The sequence below is a fragment of the Hippopotamus amphibius genome, chromosome 3 (assembly GCF_030028045.1).
Source record: "Hippopotamus amphibius kiboko isolate mHipAmp2 chromosome 3, mHipAmp2.hap2, whole genome shotgun sequence".
Classification (NCBI taxonomy): Eukaryota; Metazoa; Chordata; class Mammalia; order Artiodactyla; family Hippopotamidae; genus Hippopotamus; species Hippopotamus amphibius.
The window spans coordinates 12,771,369-12,793,710 of NC_080188.1; positions in this window are offsets into that span (position 1 = coordinate 12,771,369).

Here is a 22,342-nt window from a genome sequence, read left to right on the forward strand (position 1 = left end):
TTTAAAAGAAGTTTTCTGGACTAGGTAAGCAGCTTGATAAAGTCAGTCAATGAAAATCACTTTTCTGCTTACATGCAGAGTCAAGAACTCTTCATATCATGTATTCTCATGAATTAGGTGTTTTATTCTTTGAAAGAATTTAGTGTCATCTGTACTTTTCCATTTTTTTCTAAATACAGAACTAAAAGAAATTGAACACAAATTCAATAAGACTTTGTCTTTCTATTGTTTTGTGAAAAGAGAGTTTCACAAATAATCAGCCCACTCCAATATACAGATATTTTCTGCTACTTTTCTAAAATTTCAGGCTTGAGAAAGTAAAGTCTGAATCTCAAAAGGCAGCATCTATTAGTATAATTGATCATCTGCTTAATTAACATATGATAAAGAATATTAATTTTTCATTGAGAATAAGAGGAATCTTTGTCCTCACTTCTACTTAGTCCATACCATATTTTATTTACTGTCTCTTTAAAAGCATACTTTCAGAAAATAATTTCTATATTTGTCAAAATTCTTTCAGTTACCAGTGACAAAATAGCACAATGCAATTTAGATAACAAAACTTAGGAATTTGAGTACCTATGCCCTTGGAATGATTTCAGGAACAAGTGGGTCTAATGTCCTAAATGGTCATTTCAGAGCCCTGTATCAGTCTCTATTTCCCTCTGGATATTGATTTTGTCTTACAGCTATCTTTTCTCCTTGCAACCAGGCAATTTAAAACAAATTTTGTTTAATGTTTGCTGTCAAAGACGAAGTTGGCTTTTTTTCCCACTGAGTTTCTTTAAGATGTTTCAGGGAAGAATCTCACTGGGTACCCTTTGTTGAGAGGTAAGTCACTGTGATTGGTGACTCCATCATGTTGAGGTATAGGGAAAATTCTTGAACCAATAAGAAAAAACAAATAAATAAGACCAAAAACAAGAGGGAGGGGAAAAAAAATCTGGCCAAGCAAAAATTGTAAGTTAATATACCAAAACGACTTACACACTATTCTGTGCAACAATCAGTTGTCATACACAGCAATACCACTATTGAAAGTAACTAGATTTCAGAGATACGGTATTTGTGATATTGCTAACATAAAGTCAAATAAGTTTATCATTATTTGACAAAAGAAATAAAATAGAAAGAAATTTGCTAAGTAAATTAAATGAAATTCCTCCTACCCAAAATTAAAAATGAAGTGCTGTTGGAGGCAGAGTGTCAAAGTGGAAAGAATTATACCATGGAAATTATTTATACCTAAATTGAAATCCTGACTCAGTCTTATTTGATGGATTTGAACAAATTCTGACTCTCAAGAGCTTATTTTGCAACTTGTGATTGGAAAAACATAATATCCATTCATAGTATTATGTATTTTGTTGACATGTTTTTGTAATATCAGAAAATAATAGAAAATAATTGTTCAAATAAAATATTCTCTACAACTTTTGTGTCATAGCAGCACAAAGTATTGTGATATACTACTAATATGTGATTTTTTTTTTTTTTTTACTATTTCTGCTTTCTTTCTAAAGCAGTACAGAAGAAGAATTTAAAGTTTCAAAGAAATTATTAAGTGTGGGACAGAAGTATAAATTCATTTTGTTAAAGCAAGATTTCATTCTACTGAAGATAAGAAAACACATGAGCTGCAGAGAGAGAAATGAACTCCATCTTCAGAGGAGGGAGAAGGACTATATGCCCAGAAGGACCAGAGAGCAGGGTGGAGGAGCATAGAAAGGACTCAGCACTAAGCTATTTTAGATTCTGCATCCTCTCTTCAGGCAATATCATATTATCTTTAACACTTGTAAGCCCAACTAGACAATTTAATGTGGAGAGGGGGGCAATGTGGAAAAGTCTATTAACCTGATGGGCACAGAACTGAATAGATCCTATTGATACTTTCCTTTTGGTTTGTAGCCTATTAAGGCACTGTGAGTCGTTATACACTTGAGGTTATTGTTTTCATTGTAAAACAAAATATCTTCACTGATTTTGACTGTTTATCACATTGTCAAAGTGTTCAAACTATAGTATTAAGCAAATTTTTAATTAGTTTTTCTTCATCTGCTACAAATATAGCTTGCATTTGAACTTTATCTAATTTTATGTTCTAAAATTAACACAACAAAATGATCAAAGCTTCTAGGAGTTTTACTATATTTTCTACTTTATAATATTGTTCTGTCCTTTCTGTATAAAGTAAATAAAATGCTTGAAGGAAGAGATATTTCACTAAAAAAATAAATGTGACAATAGCATTTACTTTATAGTACTTTACATATTGAATTATAATATTATATCACTGGTCTACAAATGATCTATTCTGAAATATCATGCACACATATTTATTTGGGAGCTTTTAGCAAAATAATTGTCCCGTTTGAATTGTGGCATATAAAGCACAGACATACAAAAGACTCCTGGGATAGAAATTTAAATCCAATAATCCACAATGCTTGAGGATATGTCCTATATATGCTGTGTAGTGCATTAATAAGTTCTATAGAGGATAGGCTTATATTTAATGTGTATAGTTTCATTATTTCACAAATGCAATATGAATTTGAGAATCAGAGACTTGAAGAGTCAATAGTTTGTGTCTTTTTGTAACAAGTATGGTAGGTTTAAAATGTTAATTTAAAAAGACTTTCTATTGGACACACACACGTATAATATATTCAGACTTCATATGTAAATATATAATTTATAAAATTATTTATAAATAAATATATTTAGCCAATTAGTAAAATATCTTTACCTATCAATCAAAGGGGTCATTTTAAGTAATAAGTGTATATGAAATACGTGAAAGGAATATAGGTAGTAAACTGTGATTTAAAGAGAGCAATTTGTGGTAATTAATGAAATATCATAAGGTTATGAAAGACATATGACTTGAATGTAAAAGTTCCCATAATTAAGTGATAGCCACTTGAAATTTGTAATTAGCCTTGCTGAAGTTTGTCTTGCCTTTGCTGCCCTTCCTCAGAAAAACATTAAGAATTTCTGTGGGGACTTCCTTGGTGGCACAGTGGTTAAGATTCCATGCTCCCAATGCAGGGGTCTCAGGTTTGCTCCCTAGTCAGGGAACTAGGTCCCACATGCATGCTGCAACTGAGTTCACATGCCACAGGAGCCCAAGAGCCGCAATTGAGGAGCCCACCTGCTGCAACTAAGACCCAGTGCAACCAAATAAATAAATACTTAAAAAAAAAAAAAGAATTTCTGTGAATGTCCTTATGTTTAATCTCATTCATGGACTTGGCTGCCACTCACTAAACAAAGCCAAAAAGAGAGGAGAAACTGCATATAGAACTCTCTACACCAGAAATACATTCACATATGATTCAAAGGTTCTCTGCTTCACATGATTACCCTTTAAGCTGATAATTTAAACAAGGAACTGAGGTCACTTTATCTGTATTTTTAACAGAACACAACTCAGAAAACTTCACTGTTGATATTTAAGGAAAAAATGTCATTATATTACTGTTTTATTATTTTCAAATCCATAAAATAAATTTCAAATCTTAAAAGGAATGGTCCGATGTTCCTCCAAATTTTTTGTTATTTTTAAAAATTATAAAATGATAACAAATGTTCTGAAAATGTCAAGAGCTTGATTATCTGGGATAAATTTTATAAATATATGAATTCAATGGATTTATATTTCATTAAATTCTTTTTAATTTTATACTTAAATTATTTAAATTCTTAGATTCTAAATATTGATGCTATCTCATCTCCTTGGGTAAGTAAATTGTTGTTGAGGATTCATATGAGGGAAGTGAGAGTTTGGCTGCTAAGTGAAAATATGTGGTTGCACACAATACTTAACATAGAAGAGGATGAAGAGGAGAGGAAAAAGAAAAGTAGGAAAGAGAAGTCAAAAGCTAGCAAAACAGTAACAAAATTTAATTAGATAAAATAAAACCAATATTCCTAAGGGGAACTAAAAAAAAAAAAAAAAAAAAAAAAAAAAAAGCTAGAAAGAGCTGACAGAATTAATTACAAAAAAATGTCCACAGCTGGTCACTCTAGAATTTTAAACAAGTCTTCAGTAATGAACATATTTAATTCCAGGACTAGAATGTTATATGGTCACTGACACCAAGTTTGCTTTAACAGCATTTACAAATTAGATGTTCAAACAGTGTAGGTTATTACATGTTTCTATTATATCATTAGACTTAAATACTTTCTGTGACACATTTTCAAAAAAAAGTATTGAAAACTTGTCCCTAACTGTAAACGTTTCCTTGGTCTATTTAATAGTTTAAATAAGTAAAATACAACATAAAAGAACTACTAATATAGAGGTAGCATTAATTTGCCTTCTGCTCATATGTTACTGTTTTCTAAAAATGCCTCAATTATTTTTTCTCAAGTCTCCCATAATAATTTTTTAAGTTTCTTGCCTTATTCTTCATTTCTCCTTTCATTGGAAATCTCTATTTTGAGTTTATTTTCTCTTCCTCCAGTCTTTGCTCTTATTATTCAACATATTCTTGTGTTTTACATTTTCTTTTCAGCCAGATAGCTTCTTGTTTTTCTTAGAAAAATTATATTTGCTAGTATTTTACATCAATAAGTGCCTGTGAAGGACAGTGCAGGAATGTCTGTGGAATTATTGGAGGTATAAACTGTGGTTTTTATCTTTAAGAAGTTTATAGCCTAGATGGAGATGCAAGTATCATTAAAATGAAGTATTGCACTTAGTATTGATTAAATAAGCCTAGAGAGTCAGGGAGAATTCAGTTATTCAGTTGAATTTCCGAGGTTATATACATTTTCTATTCATTTATATGTTTTTAACAGGAGCCCTGAATACACAAGGAAAGTATATCGGGATTTTTTTTTTAAGCCAATTAAGCTTATGAAGAGTTTATCAATCAAAAAGACTATGCCACACTGATGGAACAAGTAAACTCTAAATCTCCGTGTGTTGCAACAACTAGTGTTTGTTTGTTTTGTCTTTTTCCTTACTTATGCTAAGTATCCATCCATTCATGCCATTTTTGCACCTGGACCAACCTGAGGGATCACCTCTATCTAGAACACTGACAGTCTCTTGACAGAAAGAAAAGAGATATGACAAACTAAAAGCCAGCTATTAAATCTGTCCAAATGACACATTGACAAAAACAAGTCATATAGTCATTCCTGATGTGAATGGCATAGAGTAGAATACTCGTCCCAGAATTAGACATTTAATATTTTAAAATATAAACTATCACAAAGAGCTCAAACCTTTAGCTCATAATGTTAATTTGAGTTCTCAGGTAAAATTTTTCTTAAATTGCTTACACTTGAAACATTTGTCTTTCAAACATGTTTTATTAGCCAAGAGAAGAAAGGTTGAAGGTATATGTGAATGCTTCTATTACCAGCTTCTAACACAATGACTCAAACCCAAGCTTAATGCATGACAACTGAACAAAGCAATGATCACAACTGGAACATTTAGTCAGCTCATGGTGGAATATTTTTATATGGTACAGGACATCTTCCACTAATAATTTTCCCTAAATGTTAATTTCTGTGTAAAACAGAAGTCTTTGTAAAGAAATCCAGATTCTTATCATTGTTCTTACATCAGTTTATGGTGACATCCTTAGATTATATAATCAAAGATGTAATTATTTTATTTGCACTACTGTTTCCTTGTATATTTCCTAGGTCTTCTTCAGACTCAAAGTTTTACAAAGGCAGAGACTCTTAGAGGGTTTGATAGGTAAAGGATGCTTAGTAAGTGTTTGTAGAACAGAGGTATTTCAGAAGTCTTAAACAGGCTTTGAAATAATGCAGGTGACATTAGTTAGTAATCATTATATCAAACATTTCCTAGATTTCAGTAGATAACTACATTAGTCAGAGAAGAAAAAAACAATGCAAATGATTCTAGGTCCAATAGGATAATGCTGCTATGGGTTGTAGATTCTCTTCTTGTATGATGTCATTCTTGCAGGAATTTGTTATTTGGAAGAAAAAAGAAATCACTGTTTCTTAAAGAGATTCTCAAAAGTTGTTGACTTCCTCTACTACTCCTTCCTCTGGGTGGGTCCAACATTTTGTAATGATGATTGGAGAAAAGATAGCCTCTTCAATAAGTAGTGCTGGCAAAACTGGGAAGCTACATGTAAAAGAATGAAATGAGAACACTCCCTAACACCATACACAAAAATAAACTCAAAACAGATTAAAGACCTAAATGTAAGACTGGACACTATAAAACTCTTAGAGGAAAACATAGGAAAAACACTCTTTGACATAAACCATAGCAAGATCATTTTTAACCCAACTCCTAGAGTATTGAAAATAAAAACAAAAATAAACAAATGGGACCTAATGAAATTTAAAAGCTTTTGCACAGCAAAGGAAACCATAAACAAGATAAAAAGACAACCCTCAAAATGTGAGAAAATATTTGCAAATGAAGCAACAGACAAAGCATTAATCTCCAAAATATACAAATAGCTCATGGAGCTCCATATCAAAAAACAACAACCCAATTAAAAAATGGGCACAAGACCTAAATAGACCTTTCACAAAGGAAGACATACAGATGACTAAGAGGCACATGAAAAGATGCTCAACATCACTAATTATTAGAGAAATGCAAATCAAAACTACAACAAGGTAACACCTCATACTGGTCAGAAGGGCCATAATCAAAAAATCTACAAATAATAAATGCTGGAGAGGGTGTGGAGAAAATGGAACACTTTGGCACTGCTGGTGGGAATGTAAATTGGTACAGCCACTACGGAGAACAGTATGGAGGTTCCTTATAAAACTCAAAATAGAATTACCATATGACCCAGCAATCCCACTACTGGGCATATACCCTGAGAAAACATTAATTCAAAAAGACACATGCATCCCAATGTTTATTGCAGCACTATTTACAATAGTCAGGACATGGAAGCAACCTAAATGTCCATCAGCAGAGGAATGGATAAAGAAGATGTGGTACATATATACAATGGAATATTACCCAGTCATAAAAAGGATTGAAATTGGGACATTTGTAGAGACATGAATGGACCTAGAGACTGTCATACAGAGTGAAGTAAGCCAGAAAGAGAAAAACAAATGTCGTATATTGATGCATATATGTGGAATCTAGAAAAATGGTACAGTTGAATCTATTTGCAGGGCAGGAATAGAGACATAGATATAGAGAACAGACATGTGGACACTGGGTGGCGGGGGGAAGGGGAGGGTTGGATGAATTGGGAGATTGGGATTGACATATATGCACTGCTGTGAGTAGAATAGATAGCTATCTGGAACATGCTATAAACCACAGGAAGCTCAGCTTGGTGCTTTGTGATAACCTAGATGGGTGGGATGGGGGAGTGTGGTTGGGAAGGAGGTCCAAGAGGGAGGGGATTAGGTATACATATAGCTGATTCACTTCATTGTACAGAAGAAACTAACACAACATTGTAAAGCAATTATACTCCAATTAAAAAAAGAGAGAGAGAGAGTGGGTAAACTAAGCAGCAACTACCAACTCTTAAAAGGCATAGGAAAATAAGCCTCGTCCTAGATCTTGGTTCCTTCCAAATGGCAACATTAAGGAATAGAAAAAATGATGCATTGTAGATTTGTAACTACAAGATTCACACAGCACTTAGTGGGGAAAGTCCTGGGTAGCTTGTATTTCACCTTCTTTTTAAAGCATGTAAGTCATATTCTTCCCTGTCATGACATCATGCTTTGTTTTCAACTCTGTCTATTGCCTGGTAAACAAAGTAAACACTTTTTAAATTTTTTCATTTACAAGTAGTTTTCCTTATTACATTATTATAACCATGTGTGAGTTTGAAGTGGCTGGTGTAACAGTGAGTGACCTATCTGTATTTAATCTTACAAAGACCTTTATTGCTTTTCCTATTCTGCCTTGGGAGTTCTCCCTTTAGAGGTTAAGATGTTGTAAACTTTCCTCTGGTCTGCCTGTTTTCTCTCTCTGCTTTTAAAGTCTTTCTTGCTCTCCCTTGCTCTCTCTGTCCCTCCCCCTGACTCCCCACCTCACCCCCCTTTACAGTCTCTGGATGATGAGTAATATCTCCTGAATTTACTACCTGATTTCCTTTTATTCTACTCTGCCTCCAGGATGCCCTTCCCTCCTTCTGTACCAGAACTTCTGTCCTCTGTATTCATGCTTTAACAATACCTGTGTTCAATCTATGCTATTATTTTAATATGCCTTACCCAGTTTTTTTGTTGTTGTTTATCTCCTTTAAGAAAAGAGCCCATTAGTGATTTCTTTTCCTTGTCTGCGATAAAAGAAGATGAATAATACCCATTATTTTGAAAACGTTTTGATTGCCTTTAAGTCAGTGTATGAATCTTATAGTTACAGACCCACAATGCCTCATCTATCCTGCCCCTTAACATGGCCATTTAGAAAAACCCATTATCTAGGAAAGGATCATTCTCCTGCTGCTTTGAATGAGATTTTAGCTGCAGCTTAAAATGATATTTTCTATCCTTATTTTGGAAAATTCGTTATAATTTTCAACAGCCTCAATTTCTTCTTCCAAAGAATGACCATTTCTTTGCCAGATCCAAATGCATTATCTTTTGACCATATTAAACAGCTTTGTCCTACTTCTTTGCCCTGTTGTTCTAATTGTTGTCATATTTCACTATGATCTCCAGATTTATTAATAATTGGTAGGCCATCCTTTCTCAATCAAAGCATTCTCATCATTGAACTACCACCAGACTCCTGTGATAGTAAAGGTAAATTCTTACACTTTTACTGCACATGAAGTCACCATATAGTATCAAAATAAAATTATGATTAGGTGAAGCATCTTTCATATTAACAAGAACAAAAGCACTTTGAAATTTATTGCTTGTTTAAATGAAATTTCCCATGAATTTATAATCTCATGTAAGCTTCCACCAATTTAAATTCTATTAGGAGGCACTCTAGTTTTCTCTCAAGTGGGAAGTCGAATGTGGAACAAATCCATCCCAAGAGAATAAATTGTATATACCACTGAAGACCAGAGGGCTTCCATGTGTCATTTTGCCTCTTGCATATTATTTCTCTTTTAGAGGAAATGGGGGTATGCTGTTTAGTAAACTACTCTGACTCAATTAAAGACATTGGCTCCAGGGGATAGCTCCACAGGGACTAGAATTACAAAGATACAGCTTGGATAGTTAGGCTCAGATTTTGATGGACTTCTTTCAGTTCTGCAAATCTTGCCTGAGGTTTACTGGATCCCAGAACCATCTAACAATATTTGGTCCCTCACAGTCCCTAATCAGCCAATATTCACCTTATCTTATCCATGTGACATCCTGCAGTATTTTCAAGCTGTGTCCCAAATGGGGAATCTCTAATTATGTTTCGAGGAGACAATTTTCTATCTGTCTCCTGTGTTTCTACCCTTATTATTTATGCTAGTCTATCAGTTGAAAGATGTTTGTATATTGAACAGAGATAGTATCTTCCTTCAGGTCAAAGTGCAAGCATGTTTCCTTCTTTTCTAAGGCAACCCATTGTGTTTGCAGATATTCTTTGCCTCTCTTTTGTATCTGCATGTGGAAACTGGGGCTCAGAGAACTCACACACACACACACACACACACACACATGAATACTGCTAATACTGCCTACTGCTATTGCTGTGAATAATAAAGTTCTTTTATTTCTGAACCAGGAATCTGTGTCTTCTATCAGCACCCATGAAACCATGGCAGACTCATTTGTTAGCTTGCATGTAAAGGGAAAAAACCCTCAAACTCTTTACAGTTTTGGACAGTATTACACAAGTAAGCTGGAGCTATGGCCACAGAGTGCTGCATCTATAGAAGTACTAGACATTCAGTAGTAGAGATAAAATAAAGGGTCTAGTCTACATCTATTTTCTTATGAACTCTGTTCCATATCTCACACTGTTGTTCAAATCATTTTGAGACAAAGGTCCATATCATTAGGGAAATTCTTGTTTAATGATTCAAAATAAAAGAAGGGAAGATTAAAGGAAATAAAAATATTCTAGGCAAAAGATATAAAATCATACTAGAAAAGATAATTTCATCCACTATCTATTCATTCCCTTCTTTATTTGTCCATTAACTAATTCCAAAATTTTTGATTGAATTGCTATTATGAGACAGAATCTGGGCTAAAAACTGGATATTAAGTAACAAAGAAGACAAGCTCCCCTCATTCCCTGAGTTTAAAATTTCTTGATGGTTATAATCAAACAGAAAAGAATATGTATATAGACACTTTGATATGTGTATATATATAATTATATATATATTTATAAAGTAATTGCAGTAAGTCCTGTGAGAAAAATAAACGGTACATTCTGAAGAAATATGTTTTGGATATGTTGAGTAAGCAACTTTAGACTGAATGGTCTTGGGCTTAGATGCATTGGATATGAATGAATTACTCATATGAATCACTTAAGAATCAAATTATATTGCAATCTTTATGTTGTTGAAAGCAATAGGATAATTAAAAGGAGAATTTTGTTTGTGTGTGTGTCTTGCCCTGTTCATATGTGTATGGTCGGAATGTTTGTGTCTCCCCCAAATTCATAACCCCCAAGGTGTTGGTACTAAAAAGTGGAGCCTTTGGGAGATGATTAGGTCATGAGGGTAGAGCCCTCATGAATGGGATTAGTGTCCTTTTAAAAGAGATCCCAGGGCTTTCCCTCACTCCTTCCGCTGTGTAAGAACATGGGGAGAAGATGGCCATCTATGAGGAAGTGGGCTATCACCAGAAACTGAATCTACCTATACCTTGACCTTGGACTTCCAAGCCCCAGAATTATGTTTCTGTTTTTTCTAAGCCACTTAATCTGTGATGTTTCTATTATAGCAGCCTGCATATACTAGAATAATATGGTATAGAATCAAAGCAGTGAAGTTCTCATTTCAGTAAAGAGAATAGGCACTATTTTTCTTAGAGATGTTGCTTTGTCTCTTAAACTTTGGTAGAGTATATATTTCTTGAAGCAAGAACCACATCTGACTCCTCCTTACGATTTCCACAAAGCCCAGGACAGCGCTTTACATGGAGAAGGTACTTTATATATCCTTTAGAAAATACACATTTCTTTCAAATCTTATCTAAAGATTGCTTAGATCCATTTTGCCTTTTGTAGACTATTTGAAATACATTAAGAACAGAATGTTCTCTCTGAATAACATTCAGAATCATCATAGTTTAAATTTCCTGACTCATTTGTTTGTGAAGTGGGACTCACTGCAAGAAACAAAAGCTTGTAATGTAACTGTTTTGAATTAATCACCAAACTAATGTATTATAACTTATGGAAAAATAATTTCTCAAGTTGGTTTAATACTGCTCTAAGGTTACGGTCATGACATTTTTATTAAATAAAGTAGACAAAATAAAACTCTTGTGAAGTTGTAACACTTTTTTCGTTGTTATTTGCTTTGGTCTTTCTCTACAGCACTGGCAAAACTGTATATTACAAGTAGACACGATTTTCTAGTTGCTAAGTTTGTTACTTTAGTTAAAATTTTCAAAATATAAAAAGTTAAATATTGATTGACTATTAAACTACCGATCTACACATATAAAAATAAAGTAATTAATAAGTGTGATCTGAGTATTTCTATCATTAGATTCTGCTTTGCAATCTCATATTTGTTTTACAATGTAATAAAGATTTTACATATATTAACATCACAATCTCTCCCACTTCATCAGTAGGTTCATCACAGACCATGTATGATTTCTGTTTATTGTTATATTGTGGTCAAAAGATTGTCTGATATAGTCCCGCATTGATGCAGGTGGATGCTTAAATTATAGTTCTCTTGTTTATTTGCTGGTCTCTGATCAGTGTGTTTGAAAGATGGTATCTACTGCATCAGGTATGACTATTAAAAATGTTATTAGTGCCTGATACACTATGATGAAATGAGTGAGTTAATTGACAACTTAATTAAATCAGAACAGAGACAATCCCTTTGGATTTATCTTTTATTAGGAATTTAAGAAAATGAGATTGTTTTTATGTAATATTTATCATATACATCAGCTTCAAATTTGTAAGTAGAAAAGAATTACCAAAATGAGTTTAATACAAAATAATTTTAAGAAATATTTTTGAGATCTGTTATATCGTGTTAACTTGACAAGTATGGAAAGGTATTTTTCTTAGGATTTCCCACTTTCTACAGGCCCTTACTGATGTCATATTTTTCCTACTCTCCTTAAATGATTGTTACATGCTTTATTATTAATAACAAGTCATGAAAATTCATAATATTACTTCTCTTTGGGAAGTATGTTATTTTTGGCAAGAATCCATAATCAGAAATATCAGCCATTGTTTATCTGGTATGTGACAATATTAATGTCCCTGAAATCTCAACAAATTCAGTTTATCCATTGTCTTAATGAAAGTTGACATCTCTGAACTGAAGGTGTATAATTCACTTTACAATTTATCTTGAATTGAAAATAAGATCTTATGGAAGTCTAGTCATTCCAATTTATTTTAGGCTTCCAGTGTATCCTAATTTATTTATAGAAAATATTGTATACTTGAATGTCACTTTTTCTACTGTATTTATACTGAAGCCTCAGCTAGTCAAAGAAGTCATTTCTGAAAAGCACTACCATTCCATAATTTCTGTTTCCTAGGATGAATGGCTATCCAATTTTAGTAAAATTATCCCACAGTATTCAAATACCAGCGTGAATTTAAGACATAGTTATTACTCCTTAAAAATCAACTATTAAAATATACAAACAGCAAAATCTCTGTCAAATTGTAAATGAAATGAATCCAGCCAACGGTTCTTAATACTTTCTAAACTAAGGAGTTTGATATCACTGCCTCAGGATGGGAGATTTAGTGACTGCAATATACTTCCTAGGACAGAGTAAGGTGGACTCTGAGTCACTTTTTGCCTAAGGCTGACCTAATGGCTCTTCTGGCATTTTTTGTTTGTTTGTTTTTTGAAAATATTTCATTGGGTCTTATACAGCAAGTTCAGAGTTTGGAAATCTATATAAATTAAGAACGATCTTTTTGTATGTTTGTCATTTACTATATCAAATTAACATAGTTGGACAGAATGTCACTAAATTAAAAACTATGTTAGGAATTATGTGAAGTAATGCTATTCAAAGTATTTGTGCTTTCAACCATGGGTTATTTGTCCAGGAGGAGTTAGGAGCTTGAAAGAAAATGTAAATCATTTCTTCCTTTTTTGAGAAAGTCTTGGTATTAAAAAAAAAAGTCAGCTGAAATAAATGGTGTATTTAATGACAAAGTGATTTACATTTTTGTACAAGCTCCTTATCCCCTTGTGAATCATAACAGATACTTCATGAATCATCATTAATCTTCCTTATTTTTTGTTACACTGTTGTAAAGGACATTCAGAGATTGGCAGTTAAACCTCTAGAAGTGTTACAATTGAGATGAAATACAATGTATTTTACTGTATTTCCAATTGGAACAGACATATGCAATTTATTAAGACACAATGAAGAAGAAAAAAAATCACTTTTTTAATTAATTAATTTATTTATTTTATTGGCTGTGTTGGGTCTTTTTTTTTTTTTTTTTGCTGTGCACGGGCTTTCTTTAGTTGCGGTGAGTGGGGCTACTCTTCGTTGTGGTGCACGGGCTCCTCATTGCTGTGGCTTCTCTTGTTATGGAGCACAGGCTCTAGGCACATGGGCTTCAGTAGTTGCAGCACATGGGCTCAATATTTGTGGCTCACGGGCTCTAAAGCGCAGGCTCAGTAGTTGTGACGCACAGGCTTAGTTGCTCCACGGCATGTGGGATCTTCCTGGGGCAGGGATTGAACCTGTGTCTCCTGCATTGGCAGGCAGATTCTTAACCACTGTGCCACCTAGGAAGCCCCCAATCACTTGTAATATAAGTCCCAGTTTTTAAAAATCGTATGTCATTCAATTCAAATTACAGAACTTGATTGGTGACTGAGTACTTCTTCCATGGGCAACTAGATGTAATGCACCCAGGGAAACTTGTACAGAGATTAATTTTTTTACTGATGCTTGATTCTGCCTGGCAATGCAGAGAAGCCTGGCTAATTTTAAGTCAACTCTCATGATATGTTGCTGTTACAAACTTGAGATTGTTTAATTTCCATAGTTATACATATGTTTATATTTAGATTGTTTAAAATGTTCCCAATCTATTTAATGTATATTTAATATATAAATTGTATTTATTATAGAAATTCTGTGTATACATTATATTGAAAATTAAAATTCAAATGACATTGTAGATGGTTACCAGAAATAACCTGTCCCATTTCCCCATACCATATAAGTTGTGTTGAGTAATTTATAAAATCCCCACTGCATCATAAACCTATTTGTTGTTGGAATGCGTGTTAATGTTCTTCTTATATCAAGATATGGATTTGGTCTTTTAGTGTACCTGAATATTTTTACTAAGTGGTTGCATGGTCTTAAACTAAAGGAGCTCAGATCATTACACATCAAAATAATGTGGTATGATGACACATTATGGCAAGTTACATATAAATTAACCAAAGTGGATTTGCAAACCCATCTCAGAGTCAAATTTGTTTTTCTAAGCAATGTTTTGGTCCCCTTAGCACCTTTTAAGGATATAAGGTACTGTTCCACTTAGAATTTCCCACTTTCTACATGCTCTTACTGATGTCATATTTTTCCTATTCTCCTTAAATGATTATTACATCCTTTATTATGAATAACAAGCTATGAAAATTCATAATAATACTCCTCTTTGGGTAGTACATTATTTTTGGCAAGAATCCATAATCAGAAATATCAGCCATTGTTTATCTGGTAAGTGACAATATTAATGTCCCTGAAATCTCAACAAATTCAGTTTATCACTGAAATTATTCAGAATTAGACTTCATGTTCAAAATCATTATACATACTTTGTTAAATTTTGACATTTGTTTAGTGACTAACACTATATTTTATTCTAAAAAGTAATGTTTTCCTCTATAATAGTCATCAATGTGAACTAATAGAATTTGAAATAAAAAGTAAATTAAAATAAAGGTAGGAAAATATTTCCTTGTAAATTAAAATAAAGGTAGGAAAATATTTCCTTTGTCTTAGTTCTCCATGACCAGTAATACATTATAGTACATTATCAGTTTTAATTTACTAAATATAATGTACTTCTTTGGAACATTTTTAGAGACCAGTTTGTTTTATTTATTTTTTTTAAAGAATGAGATGTACCTCTTTAATTCACAGAAATTCCATTCCACTTGATAAAACTGCAAATAGATTTCAAAAATCCCAATTTATTAAAATTACATTCGTTTAAAAATCACATAGCAAAGTAAAACTGTCAAACTTAAGTAACTACACACACACACAAACACACACACACACACTACCCCATGTGTTGCAAGAATGGCTAGAACAATAGGTCAGACTAATTCCACAGTTAAGTGCTATTGAAATTTCAATTAACAACAAAGAGAGATAGATCAAAATGGCCTGAATTTCCAGAATTCATGAAAAAGCTGTATGGGATTTATTTAAAGATAAAGACTCGGACAAATACTCCTGAAATTTAGGAAATTCAGAATTTAAAGATTAGATAATTTTTGCAGTGCTTATTTTACTCAATCTTTTCTTCAAAATATGTTTGTCTCCTCTAGTAAATTGTGTTGTCCTCAAATTTTTTAAAATGTGGGACAAATGTTCCAAGACCTAACATTCTTCAGTGGATTTTTATTGTGCTCTCACATTTAATCATTAGTTTGGCTTGATGTAAAATATCTAGTTTCAAATATCTTTTCCCTATATACATAAAAAAGCACACACACATTCAGCAGTCTTTTTCTATAGGCTGTTACTATTGAGAATTTTGTTACCATGACTCTTGTACATTTCAGGTGTCTCTTCTTTCTTTTGGGCATCATTTATGCTCCTCTTTTTGTCTTTGATATTCTTAAAACTCTCCATAATATATACAGGTGTGTTTTCTTCTCTCTCATGTTTGGCATTTTTGCAATAAAATATCTTTCATCTTTCATTAATTCTTCAAAATGTATTTTAATACTTAGTAAAAATATTTCTCCTCCTTTAATTTTTTTCCCTTTTTCTGCTTCATTTTGGCAGAGGTCATTAATCTGTTTTTCAACACATTTATTTATTTGACATCAATGTTCATCTGACTTTCTATTCTTTATTTTAATTCTTGATTTCAACAATTTTATCTTAATTAATGTTGACAGCATCTTTCTTTTTTCCATATATATGTATATATATATATATATAATTATTTTATCATATTAATTTTAAGAGTTTTTTTTCTACCTGTTCCAATAATAACACTTCAATTTGTGTGTAAGGCCCACTATATTGCCTTCTTTAGGAAAAAAAAATTGTATTTTTCATATGTTTATTTCTTTTGACCTGTGAGTTTATTTCCTCTTAGGATTAGCAAGCTGTTGTAAAGTTAAAGTATTCTAAGATTTTCTAAACAAACAAACAAACAACATGAAATGTTGGCAGATTAATTACAGTGAAGTTTTTTTTCTCATTAGTTAAGATTTATCACACAGTGAACAGCTTCCTTCTATCTTATAGTTACATTGTATGAAAAACTTGACTTCTGATATTACTATGATACAGTATATCAGGTAGAGTTCTCTAAAGAGATAGGAAGAGAGAAATGGAAGGTATTCTTCAGGGCCAAGTCTAGAAGTGGTATCAAAATATCTGTCCAAATCCTATTGGCCAGAACTCAACAATATTCCCTTACTGAACTGAAAAGAAGGCTGTGTATATTTCCACTATGACTACTCTACCTGGTAATGTGCATCAGTGAAAGACTGAAGACCAGTCACCACTCCATGGGAGAACTGTATAATTTAATGAAGAATGTACCAATGAGGCTAGGATTCAGAATCACAAGTACTTCAGAGCTTATACTGACCACTCACACTTGATGTTAACCCTATACAGCAAATCCTATGGTCAAGGTTTCAATTTTAAACCCTTATTAAGAAGCATCACTGGGAGGAAGCAATTTTCATAATTTATCATCCATCAGTCCTAGGTGTTTGGAGGGATAAGTGTGGAGGAATAATACCTTAGGGAACTGGTCTCTCCAAAAAAAATTTATCAAGTCCTTACCACTTCAAGGATTTTATACAGTCTTGATATTCTCTTATCATTTGGACTGATTTCTGCAGTAAGGGGCGAGTTAAAAACTGTTCCAAATGCAGAAACGGGACCTAAAATATATCAGTGGAAAACAGCTTTGAGTCTTCTCAGGATTTATAGTGTTTATTTTTTGTTAGTATCTGAAATGTATTTTTCTTTCTCATTTTTAAAATTTCTCCAGAATTGACTTTAGAGGAGGAAATCCAAAAACTCGTTAGTTGAATATTTTGGTAATAGCTATAATTTTAAAAACTATGTTTTTATACCAGTTATCAATTTCTATTAACTGCCATATCCCAACACAAATTATACAATTAAATGTTCTTTAATAAAATTTTCTACAAATATTAAACATATATGTCACTTTTTTCTTTGTTTTCCAACAAAGTTTATATTGCGTGAATTGGTCAGATATCTAATTTATAAAATTACATTAAAAGTTTTTAAAAACAAATATTGGCAAATATTTTCACTTAAATGCAATTTTGAAAGAAATGTACTTCTTGAAACACCACTTTTTTCCATTTTTCTTTAATTTTGTTGGTAATGTGAAATGTTAGCTAGACTATGAATGTTAAATTGAAAAATGATTAATAGTTGTAGTTTAAATTATTATGTTCTATTAAAAATGATTTAGTCCTTGATGAACATCTGTTTGGTAATATGTTGTATCCAGATATAGTAAATTAATGACATATATAAAATTATAGGGAAATGACACCTTCAGTTCCATTATGAGCAGAGCTTTTAAAATGCTATTTGTCAAAATGTGTCATCCTCTCATTATATAATATTCTGTATCATTTAAAAGATGTATACCCTTCATTTTGCAGCTCTTTACAAATTTAAAATACAAATTTTTATGATTTCTGGTTGCACGTTCCTTTATTGCCAATATGAACAAATCCATATGCTTTAAGGCAGGTTTTACATTCCATTTATTCAGAAAAATTAATGTTTATTCTCATCTTCTCACCCTTAGCAGGTGGTTTAATTTTAGTACACTTCAGAGTTATAATGTCATGCTTATTAAAAACATTTATTATGATTGCTAGTGATATTCTATGTAGCCGAACAAAACTTTTGCTTTGTTAAATTATTTACCAAAAAAAAGCTGTTTTTTAAAAAATTTCTTTCCTTTGAGAGATTATTTTAAGGTCTTCATAAATGATCTAAAAGTGGGAATATGTGGTTTTGGAGTAGTTATGAATTGGTAATTTATATGATTGTTTCTTTAAGGCTCAAGTATCTTGTCCACTATGTGCTATAGAATAGTTTGCAGGTAAATCTAAGCTATGCTTTACATAATTTATTTTTTGAAGAAAAAATGTCACATGATTTATAAAACTATGCATTCTTTCAAAATTAATTTATTCAGTACTTTATCAAACATCTGTAGAGTGCCCACTATGTGGCAGATGCTACTTTAGATTATGCTGGTGAACAAAACACTTGGTTTTGCAGAGCTTTTATTTTAACGAGGGAGAAAAAATAAAAGCAAGAAATCTAAGTGAAGAAATTATGTATATCTTCAAAGATAAGGAGTATAAAAGAGAAAAAATTAGATCAGGATGAGAAAAATCAAGATTGCTGGGCTGGGCTGGGGAGTTCAAATTTTAAGTAGGAAGCTCAGTGTAGTTACAGTGAAGGCGACATTTGAGAAAAGAAATGAAAAGGTGAGAGAGTTTGCCAAGAACTGTCAGCAGTAAGGCTACTCCAGACAAAGGGATTGGCTATTGCAAAGGCCTTAAGGTTGGATCATGCCTGGCATATCTGAGGAATATCAAGGAGGCCACTGTGAGTGAGTGAGGAATAGCAGGAATGAGGTCACAGAGGTTAAGTGAGTGGCTAGTTCATGTAAAAGCTTAGATGTCATTGTAAAACTCTGGCTTTTATATTTGAAAACTTACTGTGGGATAGAATTTCTACTAATAACTGAGAGTTCAAATGTCCATAACTTCAAGGATACTTATTCTAGCAAGATAGAATAAGAAAAAGAGTTCAGGTTTCAATATGGTGTGACTAATCCTATGATATCTAAAAGTGTAAGAAGTTATGAGGACACAGAAGAAACCCACCAAAATCAAACTGATATATTTGGTGACTTTCTGTTACCATACATTAGTTTATAGTTTCTAGATTTTTACAGCAATGGAGTCACACAGTATACATCCTCTATTTTCTGGCTTCTTTCACTCAGCAAAATTGTTTTGAGAATCATCTCAGTTGTGTATATCAATAGTTAATTTTTATGCTGAAAAGTATTCTCATGAATGGATATGTCATAATGTGTTTATCATTGTCATGTTAGTGGACATTTGCATTGTTTCCAAGGGTTTGTATGAACATAGGCTTTGTTTCTTTTGTGTAAATGCCTAAAAATAGATTGGCTAGTTCATATAATCAGACCATGTTCAATATTTTAAGAAATTTTCCAACTGTTTTTCACAATGTATCATGTTATATGCCATCAGCAGTTTATATTTCCTGTTGCTTCACAACCTTGCCCAGACTAGGTGTAATCAGCTTTTATGGTTTCAGCTTTTCTAATATATGTATAGGTGCATCTTATTGTGATTATAATTTGTATTTCTTTAATGTCTAAATGTTGAGCATTCTCCCATGTGCTTATAAGCCATCTATGTACCTTCGATGAAGTGTTTCTGCAAATATCTTTTTCATATATACAATTGGGTCCCTATTCTGTTTTATGATTAGTAAGATATTTTATTTTTATTTTTTAATAATCTGAATAGACATCCATTATCAGGCATACGATTTGCAAGACCCTTCTCCAGTTTTATGGCTCCTTCGTTTTAAACAAAAACTAATAGTGTTTTCAAGAAGCATAAATTCTTCATCCTGATGACACCAAATTAATATTTTTTTTCTTTTATGGGTAATGACTTTGGTGTTCTGAGAAATCTTTGCTAAAATTAGATGAAAAATATTTTATTGCATGTTTTCTTCTAAAGTTTTTATATATATTTCAGTCTATGATGCATTTTGAGCTAATTTTGATATCTGATGTGAGCTTTGGATCAACATTCTTTTTCTTTTTCAAGATGGATATCTAATTGTTCTACATTTAGAAAAGACCATCTTTTCTCCACTGATAGGCCTATGCACATTTGTCAAAAATCAATTGATCAAAGATGTGTGAATCTCTTTCTGGACTTTATTTTCTGTTACATTGATTTATCTATTGTGACATCATTACTACAGTCTTATTTTTGCAGTTTTGTTAAAACTTTTGAAGTCAGTATCAATATATTCTCTACCCTTGTTCTTTTTAAAATTTATTTTGGCTATTCTAAGTACTTCTATTTTTCATTTGAATTTTAGCATTAGCTTGCCAATTTCCACCACAAAAGTAAAAGCCTGCTGAAAATTTTAATTGGCATGGCATTTTCTCTGTTGGGAAAATTGACATTTGAAAATATTAAGTCTTCAGATCTGTAAATACTGTATAGCTTTCAATATATTTTTCTTTTCATTTTATCTCAGTGATCTTTTTTTGTCTTCAGTGTTGGCGGTGCACATTTTTTATCAGATTATTTCATATTTTTTATCCTACTGTAAATGTTATTTTTAATTTTGTTTATAGCTAGAATATAGAAATACACGATTGTTTATGTTGTTGATTTTTGCGACCTTGCCAATTCTCATCACAGACGTAGACAATTATGCCATTTGTGAATAAATTTTATTCTCTCTTCCCAAACAAGACTATTACTTTTCTTTCCTTATTGAACTAGCTGAAATCTTAGTTCAATATTGTTTGAAATGATGAGAGAGGACATCTTGCTATTATTCTATATTTTAGGGAGGAAATATTCAGGGTTTCACCATTAAACATGATGTTTGATAGTTTTTTTTTGGTTTTGTTCTTTTGTAGATAACCTTTATCATAATGAGTTCTATTTTTGTTTTTGTTTTGTTTTGTCTTGTTTTTCTAATCACAGTTTGATGAGTTTTATCCATAGCAAACATTGGCTTTTACCTAAAGGTTTTTTCTAAACCGATTGAAAGTATCATATGAATATCCTTTGATAAGTTATTATACTTTCAAGTGTTCAACTAAACTAGCATTTCTGAAATAAAACTCACTTTGTAAACATGTATTAACCTTTTTATATGTTTTGTGTTTATTAAAACATCTGAGAGATGTTTGAATCTAGGTTCATGAATGATATTGTGTTGTTTTTGTATAATTTTTTTTTCTGGTTTTGGTATTGGCAAAGCTTACCTTGAAGACTGAGTTAGAAATATTCTGTACTCTTCAATCTTTTGAAGAATTTGTATAGAATTGGTACTGCTTCTTCCTGGACTTCTATTTGTGGGCATGATTTTAATGTGAAATACACTCTTTGTAAGTCTGTTTATATTTTCTGTTTCTTTTTGAGTGAACGTCAATAGTTTGTGTCTTTCAAGGAATGTGCTACTTCTCTCATTCATGATATCAGTAAGAATTAGTGACTAGAACATTATTCATTTTTGACCTTCTCAAAGAAAGTCATTGATTGATGTGTGTGTATTCTGCTATTTTGGGGCAGTTTTCTATAATTTCAAGTCTCTTCTATTTAGTTGATAATTTTGTTCAATTCTTCTGTATCTTCTGCATTTGCTGAGTGCTTGTATGAAATATTAAAAGAGGAGTGCTGAAATTTTCTAACATAATTGCCAATTTTTCTATTTCTCCTCCAAGGTATAAACTTTTGTTTCATGTGTCCCAAAGATCTTTTATTAGGTATCTAAAAGTCAAGAATTTTTATACTTCTCTGATGAATTGACCCTTTTACTTTTTTATAATTTTGAAATGACCTTCTTTATGTCTAGTAATGTATTTTGCTCTAAAATCCATTTTGCATCATGTTAATATAACCATCAAGGCTTTCTTTTGATTAGTGTTAATATAACATATTTTTCTTTTACTTTTAAGACACTTCAATATTTAATCCTTAATTAATACATTAATAATTAAGCTAATTAAAATTAAAATTAATTAATAAAAATTAACAAAGGAAGCCATTTTTTTTGGCTCTAGAAGCATCATCCTATATTATCCTAAAATCATTAAACCACAAGCTGAAAACTCCTATTACACTAGGTCTCTGTCAAAGGTACAGTTTTTCAACCTTATCATTTATCTTTTATCTTT